This window comes from Sminthopsis crassicaudata, chromosome 3, assembly GCF_048593235.1.
Source record: "Sminthopsis crassicaudata isolate SCR6 chromosome 3, ASM4859323v1, whole genome shotgun sequence".
NCBI lineage: Eukaryota > Metazoa > Chordata > Mammalia > Dasyuromorphia > Dasyuridae > Sminthopsis > Sminthopsis crassicaudata.
In genome coordinates this window covers 89303994-89323382 of record NC_133619.1, presented here as the reverse complement: position 1 = coordinate 89323382, position 19389 = coordinate 89303994, and positions in this window count along the sequence as shown.

Here is a 19389-nt window from a genome sequence, read left to right as displayed (position 1 = left end):
GAATATTGAATCTGCCTACAAACTATAAAGCGATTTAAGGATTCTCTTAAATGCTCCCTGCTGAGTGTAAACTAATGACTGGAAGGAGGAAACATGAAATGATTCTGCCTCCTTTGAAGACCTGGAAATACAAAAGAATTTGTTAGGTAGGGAGTATAAACCAAAACTTGGATAAAATGATCCATTTCATGTATCTGTTACAGAAAATTGAGTCAGATTCCTCTCTTCAAATGATTTCTTCTCCTATCCAAGATTAATTGCAATATTCTCTTTTCCTGGTCTCTAAAGGCAGTGTTTTTAATAACTTAGATATGCTGATCACTCATCTAAGAGAAACTAGTGGAAGTTTGCAAATTCTTACTAGAGACTCTCTCTACAGAGACTTTCTGGCATTGGGCAGAAGCAAGAGAATCATCCTTCCTCCCCTTTGAAAGGAATGGAAACTGGGGTCCTGTCAACTAAATGAACCTTTTCTTTGAAAGGCTAACAAATGACAAAGTCTTGGTTGAAAAAGAATTTTGGTTGCTTGCCTACCCCCTCATAGCACAGGCTGTCCTTATCAAACCACCTCTCAAAGGGCCCCTAGCTTCTCAGTAACCTTTTCAACATCTCACTCAACTTGATCAATAGCTTTCCATTAGTACTTTCAGAACCCGAGGGAAAGGAATAGATGGAAGTCGGTGAGAAAGATGACAAATATTAGAGTCACCCAAAGGCAAATGACCATTTTATACAGAAGCTCTGGGAGAGAAATTCAGCTTGAATGTACAAATTTCCCAAAAAGGAGTGAGTGGTTTTGTCAGTCTCCTGAGTTCTGAGCTGACTATCAGCTATTCAAGTATTAACCTATCTTTTCCTTCCTTTCTTTGAAGAATGAAAGCTCTTTATTAATATCTCTCTCCTGAGAAACTCCTAGAAACAGGGAACCTAGAAACTGCTCTCTATGACTGAGATGTATATACCAGTCTGTTCACAGATAAACCCAATATACATATATACACCCAGGCAAACATACATACACTATGATTTTATTGGAAATCCAGGTCTATAAATACCAAACAGAAAATGATATATATATGAATATGTATTTTAAGGCTCCTTTAGAATTACTTGACTTTTATAAGTACCTGTTTTAAATAGGTAGCTTCCCAAAGAGGGATATTATGATATTATGACTTTAAATTGCTTATATATATGCATGACATTGGAAAGAACCTTAGAATTCATCTAGTCCAACCATTTAATTTTGCTAATTAAGAAAATGAGCTCTAGAAAGAAGATATTGTTTAATCAAAATCACATTAACTACTTAGTTTCAGAGAAAACACTAGACCAAAGATTCCTGACAACTCTCTGGTGCTCTTTCCAGTGGATCTGGGCATGTTAGAAGGTGAAGAGGAAGAATCAGATGGAAAGGATGGAATCAAAGATACAAGAAAGAGAGAAAATATATATGGTGAATTTCTGGAAAAGATTGAAAAGGATATGATCAAGGAAACAGGTTGTAATGCAATGGAATTACGATCAACAACATTCAGTTTGGACACTTCTATTATCAGAACATTACTTTAGTATTTTTTGGTGGTCACATATAACTGCTGACTCATTTTGATCTTGAAGTTCACTCATACCTTAGATTGTTTTTCATTGTCCAGCAATTGAAGGAAAAAGGGTTCTAACTCAGTGAAATAGTACCATTTTATATTTGTAAAACATTGCCACTCTTTTATGTGGATCTTTATTTATTGAAGGGACACTTGTGAGAAACACAGGGAAAAGTAGCTTAAGGAAAATCACAAACACTTCTGAGGATTTGAGAGATAACCATCCTTCAAATAAAAGGACTTAGAAAATGTGAGTGAAAGAAGCACTAAAGATTAATATTAGAGGTGGCTAAAGTGCTTTGTTTTCCATTATCTAATTTGAAAATGATTCTTTTCAAGATTTTGGAGTTTATTGCTGGGAAATGCTGAATCAAAGATGTGTTTGAGCACAGTGGGGAATTTTATTAAATATTTGTGTCAGTAATAAAAGTTGCCCCCCACATGCAGAATAGGGATGCCATTATAGGCTTCGAAGGTAGGCAGAATAGACTTTTCTAGCATCTTCTTGTCTATAAGAAACTTTAATTCCTGCTAAAAGGAAAAGGAGATTAGAGCTAGAGCCCACCCTTTTGCTCTTTTCAAAAAAAGGGGTACAAGATTTGAATTACATCTGCTTCATTGAATATTATTAGTCTAGGGTATGTAGTTTTAAGATTCAAATGACGTGTTTGATTTCTGTTTCTCAAGAGGAAAACAAGGGCCCTACATTTTATATCTATGTCATCTCCTTTTCTACAAATGCCAAATCCACAATGAACACTAATAGTAAATAGTAAAAAAATAAATAAATAAATTTATTTAAGTTAAATAGCAAACAGAAATCAGAGAAAGTATACTTAAGAAAGCATATATACACATACATGTACACACATATTTGTATATACATGCACATTGTACATACACACATATGTATATGCATATATATGTACATATGTATGTATATATATGTATATATATAGGTATCCATGTATTATAAATAAAAAAAATTTCCCATTGAAAGCAAAGCATCTTAGTTTAACCATAAGAAATAATCCCAGTTTTTACCCAGGGGAAATTCCCTAAAGTATGCAATGTAACAAGCTAGGGATAAGAATATAATAGAGGTTACTAGCTCCTATCATGTTAGCTTAGTCACAGGATCTTTTTCTCTCTTAAGTTACTGGAAGTAGGATTGGGACCATCCATTTTATCTCTCAAAGCTATAAGTCAAAAGAGCCAAAAGTGACTCAAGAGAGCAAAATGACTGCTAGAGTAAAAAGAGTAGATTTCTCTTTTCTCCAGCTCTCAGTACCTCCACCCTAACCCCCTCATGGAGGCACACACTGATTTTTCACCAATGGATAGAAAATCTCCAATCCAGTGGGCTTCTAATGGTTTGAAGGCCTCAAATGATATGTCACAAAAAAAGGTGAATTTGTGATTTTTCAGCTAAATTAGAAGTGAATCGCTACAAATAAAAAAGCCCTGATTTTAAAAGAGTCATCAAGAAACAAGATGTGAAAGAGGATTCTGGCAAGTTGACAGTGTAGGCAGAAAATTCCAAATTCTCCAGATTTCTCCCACAAACAAAACAAAATAACACCTCACTGAGAATGTAGAATGGTAAAAGTAAACAAGAGTTGGGGCAGAATAGTGATCCACCTAGGATAACCAGAGAAGATGTGAAAAAAGATAAAAGGAGGGAGATTTGGTTTCTGTGAAATTTAGACACCTCCAGACTAGCTTCACTGAAACAGCAAGCTGGAAGCCCTGGGCATACTAGGTTTGGAAGATAGCCTCAGCTTCAGCCTCAGCCACAGTAATTTTCACTTCCTGGACAGTGTGAAGAATCAAGAGTTTGAGCTGAGAAAGACTGGAGGAACCCCTGCTGAGAAGAGATGCTGGGCCCCACTGTGCTTCTGAGACATGTGCCTGAGTGAGAAGGAACCAGCTCAATCCTCATATGCAAAAGAAGCAGTGGGGTTAGGATGATGCAGGCACTTACAGGAGAGAAGAGCTCTTAGTTTCAGTTCCAGGCCAGAGGAAGAACTTAGGAAGGACCTGAAGTCAAAGGAATCATTTTTCATCCCCCAAAAGTACAGATGATTACAACAAGCTGCTATAAATAATTTTTAATGAGCAGGAAAATGGGAAAAACTAACCACAACTAACAAAAAGTTACTGGGATTCATCTTCAGAAGATATGATTTAAAAAAAAAGCCTCTCCTATTCCCTAAGACATGTCAAATGTTCACTTGTCCAAAAAGAATTCAGAGAAGAACTTTTAAAAAAAACTTTAAAAGTCAGTTGAGAGAGAGTAAGAGAGTTTTTTTTAAAGTAGAAACAGTCCAAGAAAAACAAGATTATGAGAAGAAAGAAAAAAGAGATCTATAATCTTAACCAAAAAAAATGACTCCTTGAAAATTAGACTCAGGCAAGAGTAAGCCAGCAAATTTATGAGACCAAGAAACAATAAAACAAAATATAAAGAACAAAAAGATAGAAGAGGATGTGGAACGTCTCATAAGAAAAGCAAGTGATCAAGAAAACAGATTGAAAAGAGAAAACTTAAGAATAATTAAACCTGAAAGCTACAATCAGAAAAAGGAATCTTGGAACAATAATATAAGAAATAAATTTTAAAAGTTGTCTTGAAGTGTTAGCACAAGAAGAGAAAATAGAAAAAAAAATCCACTGATCACTATCTGAAAGAGATCCTACATGGAAAACCTATAGGAATATCATAGTCAAATTCTGAAATCCCTAACTCAAAGAGAAGATATTATGAGCAACAAGAAAAAAATAATTCTAATAAGGCAGAACTACAATTAGAATCACACAAGACCTAGCAGTGGCTACACTAAAAGACTGCAAATCGTGGAACATGGTATGTCAAAGAGCAAAAGAATTGAAATTGCAGCCAAAAATATCATACCCAACAAAGTTAAGCATAATCCTGAATGGAAAAAACAGACATTCAGTGAATTGCTAGACTTTCAGGATTTTGTTCCAAAAGATCTGAACTTAATACAAAATTTGACATGCAAGATCCAAGAGAAATATAAGGTAAACATCAAAGACTAATTACAAGGGACTCAATAAGTACAAACTGTTTACTCTTTATGTGTGGAAATATAAACTGTATGTCTAAGATTGTCGTTAGTAATTGAGTAGTTCAAAAGAAAGATTGGGTAGAACTGAGTATAATGTGATTCTAAAAAACAAAGCAGTGTAGAAAAAAAAAGTAAAAGGAATAATTATCTTATGCAAATTAAATGTGAGAAGAACTGACACTGAAGAATTAGATGAGGAGGCGGCCTGGTAGTTCTGGAACCTTACTCTCATCAGGAATGGGTTAAAAACAGAATAATACATCTATATTTAGAAGGATATAAATTTTTTCTAAATTCATAAAGACATTAAAGTAGGGAGGGGGAGATAATAAAGGAGGGATTTTTAGAGGGAATCCTACTAATATCAGATCTGGATTTTTAAAAAAGCAACTTACTTAAAAAGGAATAAAAGTCTTCTAAAATTATAAAGAAATAAGAGGTTAAGAAATAGGATAATGGAGGTATGGAAGGATGTGTAGATTAACAGGCAGCAGATAAAAAAGAACATATATATATATATATATATATATATATACATGTATATGTATATACATATATATGTATATGTATACATATATATAGTTATAAAAGTTCTCTATATTCAGATAGAAACAAGATGTAAGGGGATTGGGTGGGGGGAAAGAATAAGGGAAAGATCCTGGAGGAGGTAAGGATAGGTTAAATGACAGAAGAGCAAGGGAGTAAGTAGAAATAAATCAGAGGAATCAGAAAAGAATAGAAAATAAGAGATATATAAAAATGTAAAATGAAGATCAAGAGTAGAATATATTAAGTTAAAAAAAGTTGGGGTGGTAATCATGATCTCAGACAAACTTAAAGCTAAAATAGATTTTAATTAAAAAAAAAGAAAAATGGGAAACTAAACAGTATGTTAGCCATATTAATATTGTTTTCAACTATTTAGAATAACTAGGCAGTATAAAATTGTAATATCGCTATGGTGTAAGAAATGATGAGCTGGAGGATTTAGAAAAATATGCAAAGACTTGGAGTCATAAAGGAAGATATTATCTACCCTCAGAGAAATAGACAAATTAATATAATACAGTTTTACACAGATGAATATGAATATATATGTGTATAAGTATGTATGATCATAGATATCTATGTATATATATATGGGTATGTATCTTATATAAGTATATATAAGTGTGTATATCCTAATTAACTGTGGCTTTCTTGGGGAGGTGAGAATTAAGAAAGAAAGAATAAAGTAAAAAGTACATAGCAAAGAATAAAAGAAAATCTACTGGGAAGCAAAGAAAAAATGGATAGCTCCAAACACAAGGTGTAGTATTTATTAGCTAGGCTTTCTTGAAATGAAAATTCATTGCTTTATATTTTGAATCTTCTCTTATGTTCTGCTGGGAACATGGCAATTTTTTATTCTTTTTCTATTTTGTATTTAAGTTTTAAATAAATTAATTATTTTTTAAAAGGAATCAATCAGTGATTTCATGATTCAAGCATAAAGTTAGATACTCTTTTCAGGGAATACCTTTTAGTAATTCATTCCTCTTCCTTGTTTTCATTTGCTTAATAAAGCCAATTTTCAGAAAAGCCTCTCTGCTGTGGGTTTTTTGTTTGTTTATTTACTTTAATGGAATATATATTGCCGGTTTATCTCTCTCCGGGAAAATACTGACTGCATTTCTAGGCTTATACTAAATCATTGAATAGCAAATATTTTATTCCCTATTAAAGGAATTTTAGCCTTTAGTGAGCAGGTAGATGAACTATTGGGAAGCAGAGGAAATAAGGAAAATATATTAAATTTTGACATCCTTGAAACTGGCATGTGGGTGGAGATCTACCTGAGAGAAATGTGATATGGTGGAATTAGACTGAATTAGGAATCTAGATACCTGAATTCTTATGTCAACTTAGCTTCTATTCATTTTCTCATCAGTGAAACGAAGGAGCTAGATCAGTGGTATCAAGATGAAGTGGAAATGAATCCCTACAGACCATATATTGTCTTAGAAAAATCACAAATTTTGTTAAATTTTGTTACCTATTTCTTCATATAATTTTAGTCTGGTTGAGTCAATTGTCATGAGCCTCAGGCTACATTTTAAAAACCTCTGGACTAGACTAGATGGCCTTTGAGGGGGAAAAAAAGAAGCAATATGAGAAGTCAACGCTCAAGAAGATATTTAAGAAGTCAAATTTGGAGAAGTTGACAAGGTAAGCTAAAGAAAGAAGTTATTTACAAAAGTCAGAAGAGGAAAGTCTACAATGCTGAGATTCAGGAAAAGAGAAACAAAAAGAAGGTGATCCAAATTAATACAGCAGAGAAGCTAACAGAACATAAGCATAATAAATGCTAACTGATTAGAGAATTAGTTACTTTAAAGAGCACCTTGCTCGATAATGCAGCTATAATATGACAGAATAGAATCCCTTAGCTAAAAAAGCTTAATATGGCCTCAGTGGTCCAAAAGTTTCAATCAATTAATGAACAAACATTCATAAAACATTTATTATATACCAAAACAAAACAAAACAAAACCTGTATTAGGCTTTAGGGATGCAAGTACCAAGAATGAAACAATCTCCACTCACAAGGAGTTTACATTCAAATGAGAGACAAATTCATACATAAAAAATATTCAGCATAAAATTAAAGTGAATTAATAGAAATATATATAAAGTACTAAAATCCAAGATAGTTTGGAAGGAGAGCAATAACATTTGAGGGAATCAGAAAAGATTTCATGCAGAAGTTAATGTTTAAGCTCATCTGAAAAAAAAAGAGGGATTTTCTAAGTTGGTAGTGGGGAAAAATAGCGTTCCAGACATGAGCAATCCAAGGGAAAGACACAGATAGTATATAGAGGATAGTATTGAGGAATAGAAAACACCAGTTTGGCCAGAACACAGAGTGTGGGAAGAGGAGCAATCTCCAATGAAAATAGAAAGCTATATTGGGTTCAGTATATAAAAAGTTTTTTAAAAACCAAGCAGAAGAGTTTATATTTGATCCTAAAGGCAATAGAAAGCAAGAAGAGTTGAAATTGGTTGAATAAAAGAGTCATATGGTCAGAGAGCCCTGGAATGGGAGTGAGGAGTAGTACCATATCATCTTCAGAAACAACTATACATCAATATAGAACTTCATACTATTTTCCCAAAAGTCTCCATTATAGCATAATGTTCCCACTTTATAGGTAAGGAAAATTAGGCCCAGAGAGGTTGTGACTTACTCAATATTAAAGTCACTCTTGTAACTAAAACCCTCTAGCCAAAAAAACCTAATTAAAAGCAGAGCTGAGACCAAAAAGTTTCTTGTTTCCTAATCAGTTGTTCCTTCTGCATAATACCTTGACTCAATTGAAAAAAAAAAACAAGTCATGATGAAATAAATTTCTTAAAAAGAACTAAATCAAAAAGCATGGTGAAAAGGGGAATGGCAGGAGATTAAGCATGACTTTGGGATATATTTGTTGCAAGAGATATTTTGAAAACATTGTGCCATTCCACCACTTTTCTTCCACATGCTTTTTATCCTAGGTCACTACCCCTTTCTCATGACTTACTACTCTCTACCTCCTTGAGCATATGAACCCAAAAGAACAGCAGAAAGGTTAAAAAAATAGGTAAGTAGAAGGAAGCTTCCTTGTCTTTAATAACGGCCATGAAAGCTCTACTATTCCACTTATACTAGCCTAATGTCTACACTTCTTTTTTTATTATAGTTTTTTATTTACAAGATATATACATGGGTAATTTTACAGCACTGACAAGCCTTTTGTTCCAATTTTCCCCTCCTTCCTCCCACCCCTTGCCCCCAGATGGCAGGTTGACCAATATATGTTAAATATGTTAAAGTATAAATTAAATACAATACATGTATACATGTCCAAACAGTTATTTTGCTGTACAAAAAGAATCAGACTTTGAAATAGTGTATAATTATCCTGTGAAAGAAATCCAAAATGCAGGCGGACAAAAATAGAGGGACTGGGAATTCTATGTAGTGGTTCATAGTCAACTTCCAGATTTCTTTGTCTGAGTGTAGCTGGTTCAGTTCATTACTGCTCTATTGGAACTGATTTGGTTCATCTCATTGTTGGAGAGGGCCTCATCCATCAGAATTGATCATCATACAGTATTGTTGTTGAAGTATACAACAATATCCTGGTTCTGCTCATTTCACTCAGCATCAGTTCATGTAAGTCTCTCCAGGCCTTTCTGAAATCATCCTGCTGGTCATTTCTTACAGAACAATAATATTCCATAATGTTCATATACCACAATTTATTCAGCCATTCTCCAGTTGATGGGAATACACTCAGTTTCCAGTTTCTGACCACCACAAAGAAGGCTGTCACAAACAGTCTTGCACATACAGGTCCCTTTCCCTTCTTTAAGATCTCTTTGGGATATAAGCCCAGTAGTAACACTGCTGGGTCAAAGGGTATGCACAGTAACTTTTTGAGCATAGTTCCAAATCATTCTCCAGAATGGCTGGATGTATTCAACAGTTCCACCAACAATGTATTAAATGTCCCTGTTATCCCACATCCCTTCCAACATTCTGCATTATCTTTCCCCGTCATTCTAGCCAATCTGACAGGTATATAGTAGTATCTCAGAGTTGTCTTAATTTGCATTTCTCTGATTAATAATGACTTGGAGCATCTTTTCATATGGCTAGAAATAGTTTCAATTTCTTTATCCCAGAATTGTCTGTTCATATCCTTTGAATGTCTACACTTCTAATGGAGGGCTCATCAATGAGGGCTCAGTCCTAAGAGGATGTACACCCATATGGTGAGCCTTATTTTAGATGTGCTTGATGACATGATATAGAAGATCCTGGCCCAGATATGCTGTGACTATTTCCTGTGTACTACTTGCAAAGAGAAAAGAAAAATTTGATTGAGTGCTAAAATGGAACTAAGAGTATAACAAAAGGCACTAATCAAATAAATAAATCTCTTTGTGTATCCTAGTGGCAATTGAAGCAAGGACTGTTCTAAGCCTCCAGATGGAAAGTAAGGGACTGATTTCCCCTATTCAGGTCAACATGTGGTTGTTGAGCATGGTGTGGCTGTTTTTCTGTCTCTTTTATGTCTATATCTTCCTGCTATTAGGTGACAGTGTATTATAGGAGGAAGACAACTAGGTTACAAAGTTATGAGCTTTGAAAAATCCAAAGAGTCACAAACCAGAGTTTCAGGATCCAGAATTTATACCAGAATTGAACAGAAGCCAAGTCCAGAAGTCCCACAGCAGTGAATAGGAAGTGAGAAGCCTTGTCAAGTGAAGTTGATAGGGCTTGATAGGGCACCAGCTTTAAGTTTCAATCTAGTTTTCTAAAGGGTGAAAATGGTGAGGGGGGATTATATTCCAGGTATCAGAGAAAAATTCTCTGTAACTTCTGATCTTTTCATTTCTTCTTAGTAAAACATAAAAGTTCATTGATATTAACTGATTAAAAATATTGGGGTGATACTAATCACTGGGTCAATCACTGACAGATGCAAAATAGTAACTCGAAATAGCATTGATGTTATCAAAGAGATAACTGGTGAGTGATATTCTGTAAAACACACCAGAATAGGGATCAAGCTAACAGCTTTAGAAAATAACTCCTCTGCCTTTTGGGCATACCACAGAACCCTAAGGGGAAGAAGTAACTATACTTTAAGAGCACAGCCTGCCAGTATAAACAGGAATTAGGATAAAGCCCCTCAAAGTCTCTTTTTACACTATACACCTCCTACACAAATCCCCAACCATTGCACAAGAAGGAAAAATATATCCAGAGAATCTAAGCAATTCTTCAAGGACACTTATTTGGGTTACAAGACATATGAGGTTAGAAACCAAGTCTTTACAGTTCCACCCCAAAAAACATCCAAGGATTTGCCCATGACAAAGAATGCTCATTCTTCCTTGGAAGGACTGAACAGGCAACCAGGTTTGAAATTAGATTATAAGCTGAATTGCAACCAAATGACACTAAAACATGATGCTCAAATTTTGGGTTAGGAACACAGGGCCTTGACTTTGATGGGGCTTAAATGAATCAAACTGAATTACCAAAACTAAATTCAACTAAATTATGTCAATGATGCAATCTAAAGATATCTCAATATCTGGAAAGAGACTTTTAAGTAAAATAAAGCTCTACAATCAAATAACATTTCATATGCTCTGTGCCACAAATATAACATTAAGAACTTCACTACGCTCTAATGTAGGTACAACTCATCTTTCTTTATAGATAGATGAGGAGGATGGGAAGAAAAGAGGGAGAGAAAGAGAGAAAAAAGGAGAGGGAGGAAAGAGAACGAGAGAAAGAGACAGAGAGAAACAGAGAGAGAATATTTATTATATGCAAATGCAAGTGGGGGGGAAAATCATACTGCCCTAGAGTACCTTATATTCTAATGGAGAAAGATACCTGAAAAGGAAAGTAGCTGGAAATCATGAGCTGGACCAGGCTGACGTGAATGCTTCCTCAAATGCAGGTTTCAAGGAAAAAGTTAGCAGTCAGAGGAAAAAGCAGTAACAATAGGGGCAACGACAACATAAAAAGTTCACTGGAATGCAAGTGGGGAAATAGGCAATTCATAAGCTAGAGTGGTTCTAAAATGGACATGGCTGGCTTAAGTACTTCCTCGAATGAAAATTCTACGGAGGTTTTCAAAGTGATTTCCTCACAACCACCCCATGATGTGGTATTCAATATATCCCTCCAGCTTTGCAGATGAGAAAACTGAAGCACAGCAAGTTTAAATAATTTATTTAACATCTCACTGAACAGCCTGTGGTAAGACCATGAAAAACAAGAACAAACAAAGGTCTAGCCTCTTCCCAACACTAACTAGATATTTGTAAGCTTAAAATCATAAACATTTAGGACTGGTAGTTTATGTTTGGATTTTCTTGTCTTTTATCAGTTTAAAAATAAAAGCACACGATTCATGTCCCTGTCGGGCAATTCCATTCTACAATGCCAAGATAAGAAGAGAAGAGATCTTCATAGTTGGCATTCATATGCTTCTATCTACTTAAAGCCATCTGGGACCTGTGATAAAAAAATGGTAAAAAACCAAATTTCCATTCTTCAATTTTGTACCCTTAGGATCTTTGAAATAATCCCCAGCAAGATTTAGTAGTGCAATAAATATCATTCTCATACTTCTTGGGCTAGAAATAAGTTGAGTAAAGTGGAGAAAGGAGTCAGCTTGGAGGTAGGATAGAGAATCAGGCTTGTAATGAATTTAATTCTCAAATACCTTAGTGCTTTTGGTGGAGAAAAACAAAAATTATAGCAGGAGGTTTTCAAAACCAAAATCATTGTTATGAACCTCTGCAAAACAGCAAGTTGAATCCCATCTTGCACTTTTTATTGTCTCAGATGTTTGCTTTTACTTCATTTTAAGCATTATGGCTCTATCATCACAAAGAAAGAATTGTCTTTGTTTCAACTCCAAGTATTAAATCTAATTCAACAAATATATATTGATTGCCTACTATGTGCAAGAGACTATAATAGGTGCTGAAAGAAAAACAACGTTGAGTCGGAAATGATCCCTTCCTCTAAGAATTTATTATCTAGTAGAAAAGACAAGACATAGACACGGTCACATAAATTAATTTCGGAGTTAATCTTAAAGGCAAACTAGTTCCAAGTGAAATCTAAAATTCAGTCATATCTACTAACTGGCCAGATAGAATTGGAGGAAATAGAATTGAGGAGAGCAAGAAGCCAGGATGTTAAAAGTATGAATAAATAAATGAATTAATGTTTTAATCACTCAGAATAATTATTCAAATCCAATAAAAAATTACATTTTACAATGAAAACATTACTGATATTTACATTAAAAAAATTTCCCCAGAAAACATCTTATATAGCTCTTCCCTTTCACTGTCAAGTTTCTAGAAGAAAAAAAATCATCTGTACTAGCTGCTTCTACTTTCTCACTGCCTACTCACTTATTAATCCCTTGCAATCTGTTTTCTGACCTCACACTCTATTGAAATTACAATCTCCAAGGTTACCATTGTTCTCTTAACTTCAGCCTGATGCCCTTTTCTCAGTCCTCTTCTTCTAGCTAAATGAAATTTTTAATGCTGTTGAAAATTCTCTTCTCCCTGGGCATTCTCTCTTTCCTTGGCTTCTTTGATTATGTTCCCCCTTGATTTCCACCCCGCTCTCCGTCTGACTACTTAGTCCTCATTTTCTTTTGCTATCTCATTGATTTCTTGACACCTTGGAATGAGTGTTCTCCAGGATTTATCCGGGTACTTCTTTGTTTTGTTTTGTTTTGTTTTGTTTTACACATTCTCTCTGTCTTGGAGATCTCATCAACTCCCATGGGTTCAAATATCACCTCTGTGCAGATGACTTCCAAAAGCAGGTATCTAGAACTAAACTCTCTCTTAAATTCCAATTCTGCATCTCCAACTTCCTGCTGGAAATTGCTGCCTAGATGCCTCAGGGACATCTTAAAGTCAGAATACTGAAAGCCTAATTCAAATTCTTTCTCCCTAAAATCTCTCCTCTTCCTAACTTTCCTATTTCTATTGAGGACATCATCTTTCCAATCAACCAGGTTTATGATAACTTAGGCATCCAGTAAGTCTTCAAGACTGTCAATTCTACCTCCTCTTACATATGTCTCCTCCTCATACCTCAACCACACTAGTTAAGGTCCTCATTACTTCTTGCCTAAATAGTCCCCTAATCAGTCTCCTTGTTTTGGAAATGGTAGTGACAAGTGATTTTTCAGTAATATACCACTTTTTATGACTCTACTTGGATGTTTCTTGACAAAAATACTGGAGTAAATTGCCATTTCCTTCTCCAGCTCATTTTACAGATAAGGAACTGAGGCAAACAGAGTTAAGTGCCTTGCATAGAGTTACACAGATAGTAAGTGTCTAAGGTCAAATTTGAACTCATGAAAATTACTCAGCACTCTGTTCACTGGGTCACCATCCTATACATATTACCAATCGATATTCTTATAGCCTAAATAATACCCTGCTTAAGTAGCACACTCAAAATAACTCCCACTTTATGTATCAAATACAAATTCTTCTATTTGTCTTTCAAAGTCCTTCCCAAGAAAACTCTAGCCCATGTTTCCAGACTAATTACACATCATCCCATTTCACACACAATTGGCCTATTAGCTATTCCCCAAAAATAAAATTCTATCCTATTACCATACCTATTAACTGGCTATCATATCTGAAATATTCTCCCTCTTTACCACCACATTTTGGAAACTCCTAGCTATCTTCATGGCTCAATTTAAGTGTCACCTCCTTCAGGAGACCTTTCCTAATCCCACAAGCTGTTAATTCTCTCTCCCTAAAAGTATTTTAATTTTTTTATATATTCTATATTACTTATCTGTGAATGTGTTATATCCTGCCAATAGAATGTACATTCCTGGAGAGCAAAGGTTTGTTTCAGTTTTATATTTGATATACACTTTATGAAAAGGAAACCTTGGTAATAATTCATCACTGCAAGTCTTCAAAAAGAGCCTTCATAACCTCTTTTCAGAATGCTGTAGAAGGAATTCCTGTTTGGAAACAATTTGAAATAGATGATCTCTGAAGACTTTTCAGCTCTGAAATTTTGTGAATTTATGTTTTTAAAAAATCAATTTTAAGTTTCTTAAAGACATAGAACATATGATCTACTTAGCTTTTCACAATGCTTAGTTTAATTTGGTGTTATGTCGACAATAGGTACATATGTAATGACTTTCAAAAAATTATAGTCCTTCAAATTTGTATATGAAACAAATTTTATGTGTGATATTGTGTTGGTTCCATCAGGCTCTAAGACATTGCAGATCCTTATGGAAGAGACATATACTCCTTCAAAGAAGTTTGGCCCATCCATAAACACATGAAAAACCAAATGGAAGAATATCTGTAGCCCAGATTTCAACATTCATCCAAATAACCATCCAATAGAATTTATCTAGTAGTATGTATATCGAAGGCCTACAGAACAAATGGGCAACAAACTGGGCAGAGTCAAAAAGAAGGAAGAGAATTGACTAGATTGTTTCAGGCAATTGTAAAGCCCTCTTACTAACATCAAGTTTTTTCTAAATGCAAAAATACATTTTTTTCAATACAAACATTTTAGTAGTATTGCTATATGGCAGTGAAATATCATTGCCTCTAAAGTACAAAGGATGAGTATCATACTAAGGGCAACAAAAAGGCACATGGTATATAGCATATAACCAATGAGGAACTCCAAAGAATAATGGAAGTAAAGAATGACATCAAGAAAGTAGATGACAGAGGAAGAGTTGAGAGAGAATGAGGGATGACAGATGGATGGCCAGAATGCTGCACTGATATCATAGGCATGTTGGAAGAAAGCAAGGAAGGGCTCCAGACATTGAGTGGACCCCCTCTGGAGAAATTTCAAGAGAACAGGGAAAAGAATCACACCAGATGGACAGGCATAAACAGGTGTTGATTAGCATCTTTGGAGGGAACTCTGAAATCACAGACCTCTTTGAGTATTGAAAGCAAATCCTATCTTCCCCATTGACCTCTTTCAGTGGGATAAAAGATAACATCTTAGAATAGTAACTCCATTTTACTTCTCCCACAAATTATAAATACTGGAACTATAGTCTACCACTTAACAATTCACTTTTCTTTTACAATATCTTCCCACTCATTTATACTTTATCTCAAGTTTCCCTGATTCTATACTCAAAGCTCCTAGAGATTTGTTCCTTTCCTCCTTTGTGTCTGAGTATTTATGAGGTCTAATAAGATTTCCCTATGCTAAGCTTGCCCTTTACCCATGGGTAACAGATTATACAATAACCTATAGTCTAAAAGTTCTCTAATTTTAAGATTCAGGATTCTGCAAAATGAACTCCTTTCCTACTTTATTAGTTCTATTATTTTAGAAATTCTGAATATTGAGTTTACTTATAATGAAGTATATACTATATCCCCATCCAAATGGAAATTCAAGCCCTAAAAGAATATGATTTGAAAATAGCTCTCTATTTCCCAATATGCATTTTGTAATGGAAAACCACACTGATCCTTAACTAGTGTTGTGACACATGAAGTTTTAATTATTTACAAGTTCTTAATGCCTGATTCATAATTAATATCAGAATGCGTTCTTTCCCTAGCTGCTCCTTGATTGTTGCCATTGCTATGACATTAGCATATCAAAATCAGAATCATATTTTCTTTGGAAATACATGAATATGTATCCAGTTCATTGAAGGGGAAGTTTGGAATGCAATTTACCAAAGCATTAAAGAGATAATGGGTGGTTAAATTGATAATGGTCATTTTCTTAATTTGAATTTATTTAATTAAATTTAAATAAAATATTAATATATCTAGGAAACTTTATTGGGCCTTTGCCACACAAATAATATCAAAATTATCTTCAGATTTTAAAAAAGTGGAATAACTAGAAATAATTTCAGCATTGTCCTTGTGAGATTCTTTATTCAAGAGCCCAAACTACAAAACCATTTCCATGTCTCGGTATCAAGTTAGCAACATAAACATTCTTTTCCAGTAGGTCGGCTTCAAATAGACTTTCTTGTGGTCATTTGTCAAAATAACCTGGGTTGCATATCATTATCCCTCTGGCTTTTCTCTAGTCAAAACCATTTTCCTAATCAAGACTTATCTAAGAGTTAGATTGTTTAAAGTGTATTTTGGACTTTCTAAATCTGCTTACTTTTCTGGGGGGGAAAATGGAGATTTTTCTCAATAGCAAATAGAAGATCTGTTAAAAAAAAAATCAACCACTAAGAGAACAAGTTAAATCTCTATTTAGACAAATGATGCTAGACCCAAGTTTCTATGATTGATGTCTGTTGAGTACATGTTTTTATTGATTTCTTATGAGTTTGGATTACAGAATGATGAACTCATCAGGACTGAGTCTGTGCAAGACTGCAGTTCAACTATTCTTCTGGGCTTAGTGGTAATTTGGCATAGTGGAAAGAATATTAAATTTGGAATTAAAAGGTTATGGGTTCAAATCCAGGCCCTAATATTTCTACTTGGGTTTCCTAAGAAAATTACTCTGGTGTTATTTATCATATATAATCCAGATTTCTAACCAAACCTGCTACATCTTTCACAGAACTTTCCTACTAAGTGGTAGAGGACAAAAAAGAGCATTAGACCCCATGTGACTGTGAAGGGCAAGAGTTTTGGGAAAGAAAGGCATTCTTCATTCCTTTTTTTTTGAGAGAGGACACATATAGTTCCAGACTTCCTTAGAAATTAATTTGAGACAAAGAGGTAGGGACTTTGGAAGACTGACATAAAATGAAGTTGAATTCTCAACATTTCCCTGATTTTCTGCTTGTCTTTTTTTATGTTATGTGGAATTTTCTCTTAGGTGACACTGGAGCTTTCTGAGGGAAGATTTCATCCCATCCTATCAAAAAAGCAAATGAGCTTTTTAATTACTTTTTTATTTTAAGTTTTTTGTTTTTTAATTTACATTTTTATTATTTAAAAATTATTTTAATTAATACTGTCTTATTATAAGAGTAAAAATTACTCTTTTATTATATTCTATTTTATATCTGTATTCTCCATTATATTCTACTTTATAGAACTCCAGTTTTTGTTGTTTGTTATCTGCTTGGATATAGGTTTAACCATTATCATTATTTTTGATAGTCTTTTGTGTAACTAGCATTTAGTTGGAAAAGATCAAGTTTGAGGTAATAAACTTTTGGATAGCAACCAAAGAAGCTAAGAGGTTTTTTTGTTTTGAACCTTAAGTAATATGGCTCCAGAAAAACAATATTTATTGGAACAGATTTAACTCTAGTCTTGGAGGACGAGGAGGAGGAGGAGGTCAAAGCAACAGGCAGTAATCACAGTCTTCCTTAGAAAGGTGTGAGCAAAAGTCCAGAGATATCTGCCTCTCTGGAATCTATATTATACTCTGGTTTCTTAAATTGTGGTCACAACTCCATATAAGGTCACATAATTGAATGTGGGGGTTGCAAAATTATGATTGATTATCAGTAAATGTTGGGTTTCTATTTCTATTTTATATATCTATAAGCCTGGAATCACATAGAAATTTCTTGGGTGAAAAAAGGGTTAGTAGAAGCTCCAAATTTTAGACAATCTAAGAAGACAAACATACTGTACATTAGCACACACATTACATATAAAATGAGGTAGTTAAACTAAACTAAATTGTGGTGTCTTCCAAATCTAGATCTATAAACCATTTCTAGCAAACTAATAAAAATGGATAATCGAACTATTTGGTCTGTCGATGTATTTGGTCATCTATATGATCTAATTAGATCTTTTATTAGTGATTTAATCTACTATTCAGGACTCAGTTGCTTTGTCAGTAGGGGATGATTTCTCCTCCCCATCCCTCCCCTAAATGTCCTAATCAAGCCTCCATAAAGACACAATCTAAAACTTCTCAGAAATTCTTCTCTTCTAGCACTCCCACAGAACAATGCACCTAGTGAGCCCTTTGTAAATATTCATTAAATATCACACTGTGCATCTATCCCCCAAAGACTTTAGTATGATAAGCTCTTCTGTCCACATCATTTTTCATTAAATGCTGTTCACAGTGCCCAAATAGAAAGCATTCTATGATTGTACACCAGCTAATTGACTTTCCTTTCGTTTCACTTCAGATCATTTTAAAGAAAGCTTCAAGGGACCAAAACCAGTGCTCGGTCTTGCCAAACAGAACACATTCCCCACAAATCCCAAAGGCTGCATCAACACCAATGCTGGCAAAAATCAGACCTCAGAACAGCCTCTTGGTCTGAAAAAATAAAAGGCGATGCATGTGGTACAACTCTAACTACTGTTGTGGTTCAGCACCAGGCCCTGTCCCCAGTCAGGGAAGCAGGCATTCAAGTGAGCTGATGACTCCCTTAGAGAGCACACTGGAGGTGGCCCACTTAGATCTTAATTCTGGTAGACGTGTGCTGACATCGAAACACATTGGATTTTAGTTGTCTCTTACTACAGCCTGCCCTCCTGAGCCATAAAAGGGCAAGATTCCCTCTTCTCCTTCCCCCTCCTAATTCTGAGTCTTGCAAGGCTCACAGCTGGTCACCCCGGAGAGTCACTCAGCCACTATTGCCTCCAGGCTCTCAGCTGCCCAATAGCTGAAAATATTTTTTTTCTGTATGCTCTAAGGCAGTTCAGTGGAAATGATGATGGAGTGAGAAAGGAAAGGGGCTGTTGGTAGGTTATAATCACTCAAGAAATGCACAAGCTGATTCTGGGCCCTGTAGCTGTGTACTGAAGACAATGAACTAACTTCTTCCAGCAAACACAGATAAAGGAAATAACATACATGCAATCTTTGAGCAGAGCCATACTTAAGATCTAGTAAATTAGAGAGGTTACTTAGGTAGGAATTGAGGAATTCTGCCCTGCTATAATTTACCTGCTAGATGATGCTGATTCATAGAAGCAGCCAGTAGGATAGGAATGAAGTGACTCTGCCAATTCTAAAAAATTTCTGAGGTTGCTTATACATGGATACATGAATCTATATGACCCCACCTCCAGCACTGCCATGACAAAATCAATGGTGTCCCCTCACTTCTAGCTAGGACTACAGCTTAAGAGCTGGAAGGAATGGGATTTAAAAGTCATCAAATCCAATCCACTTA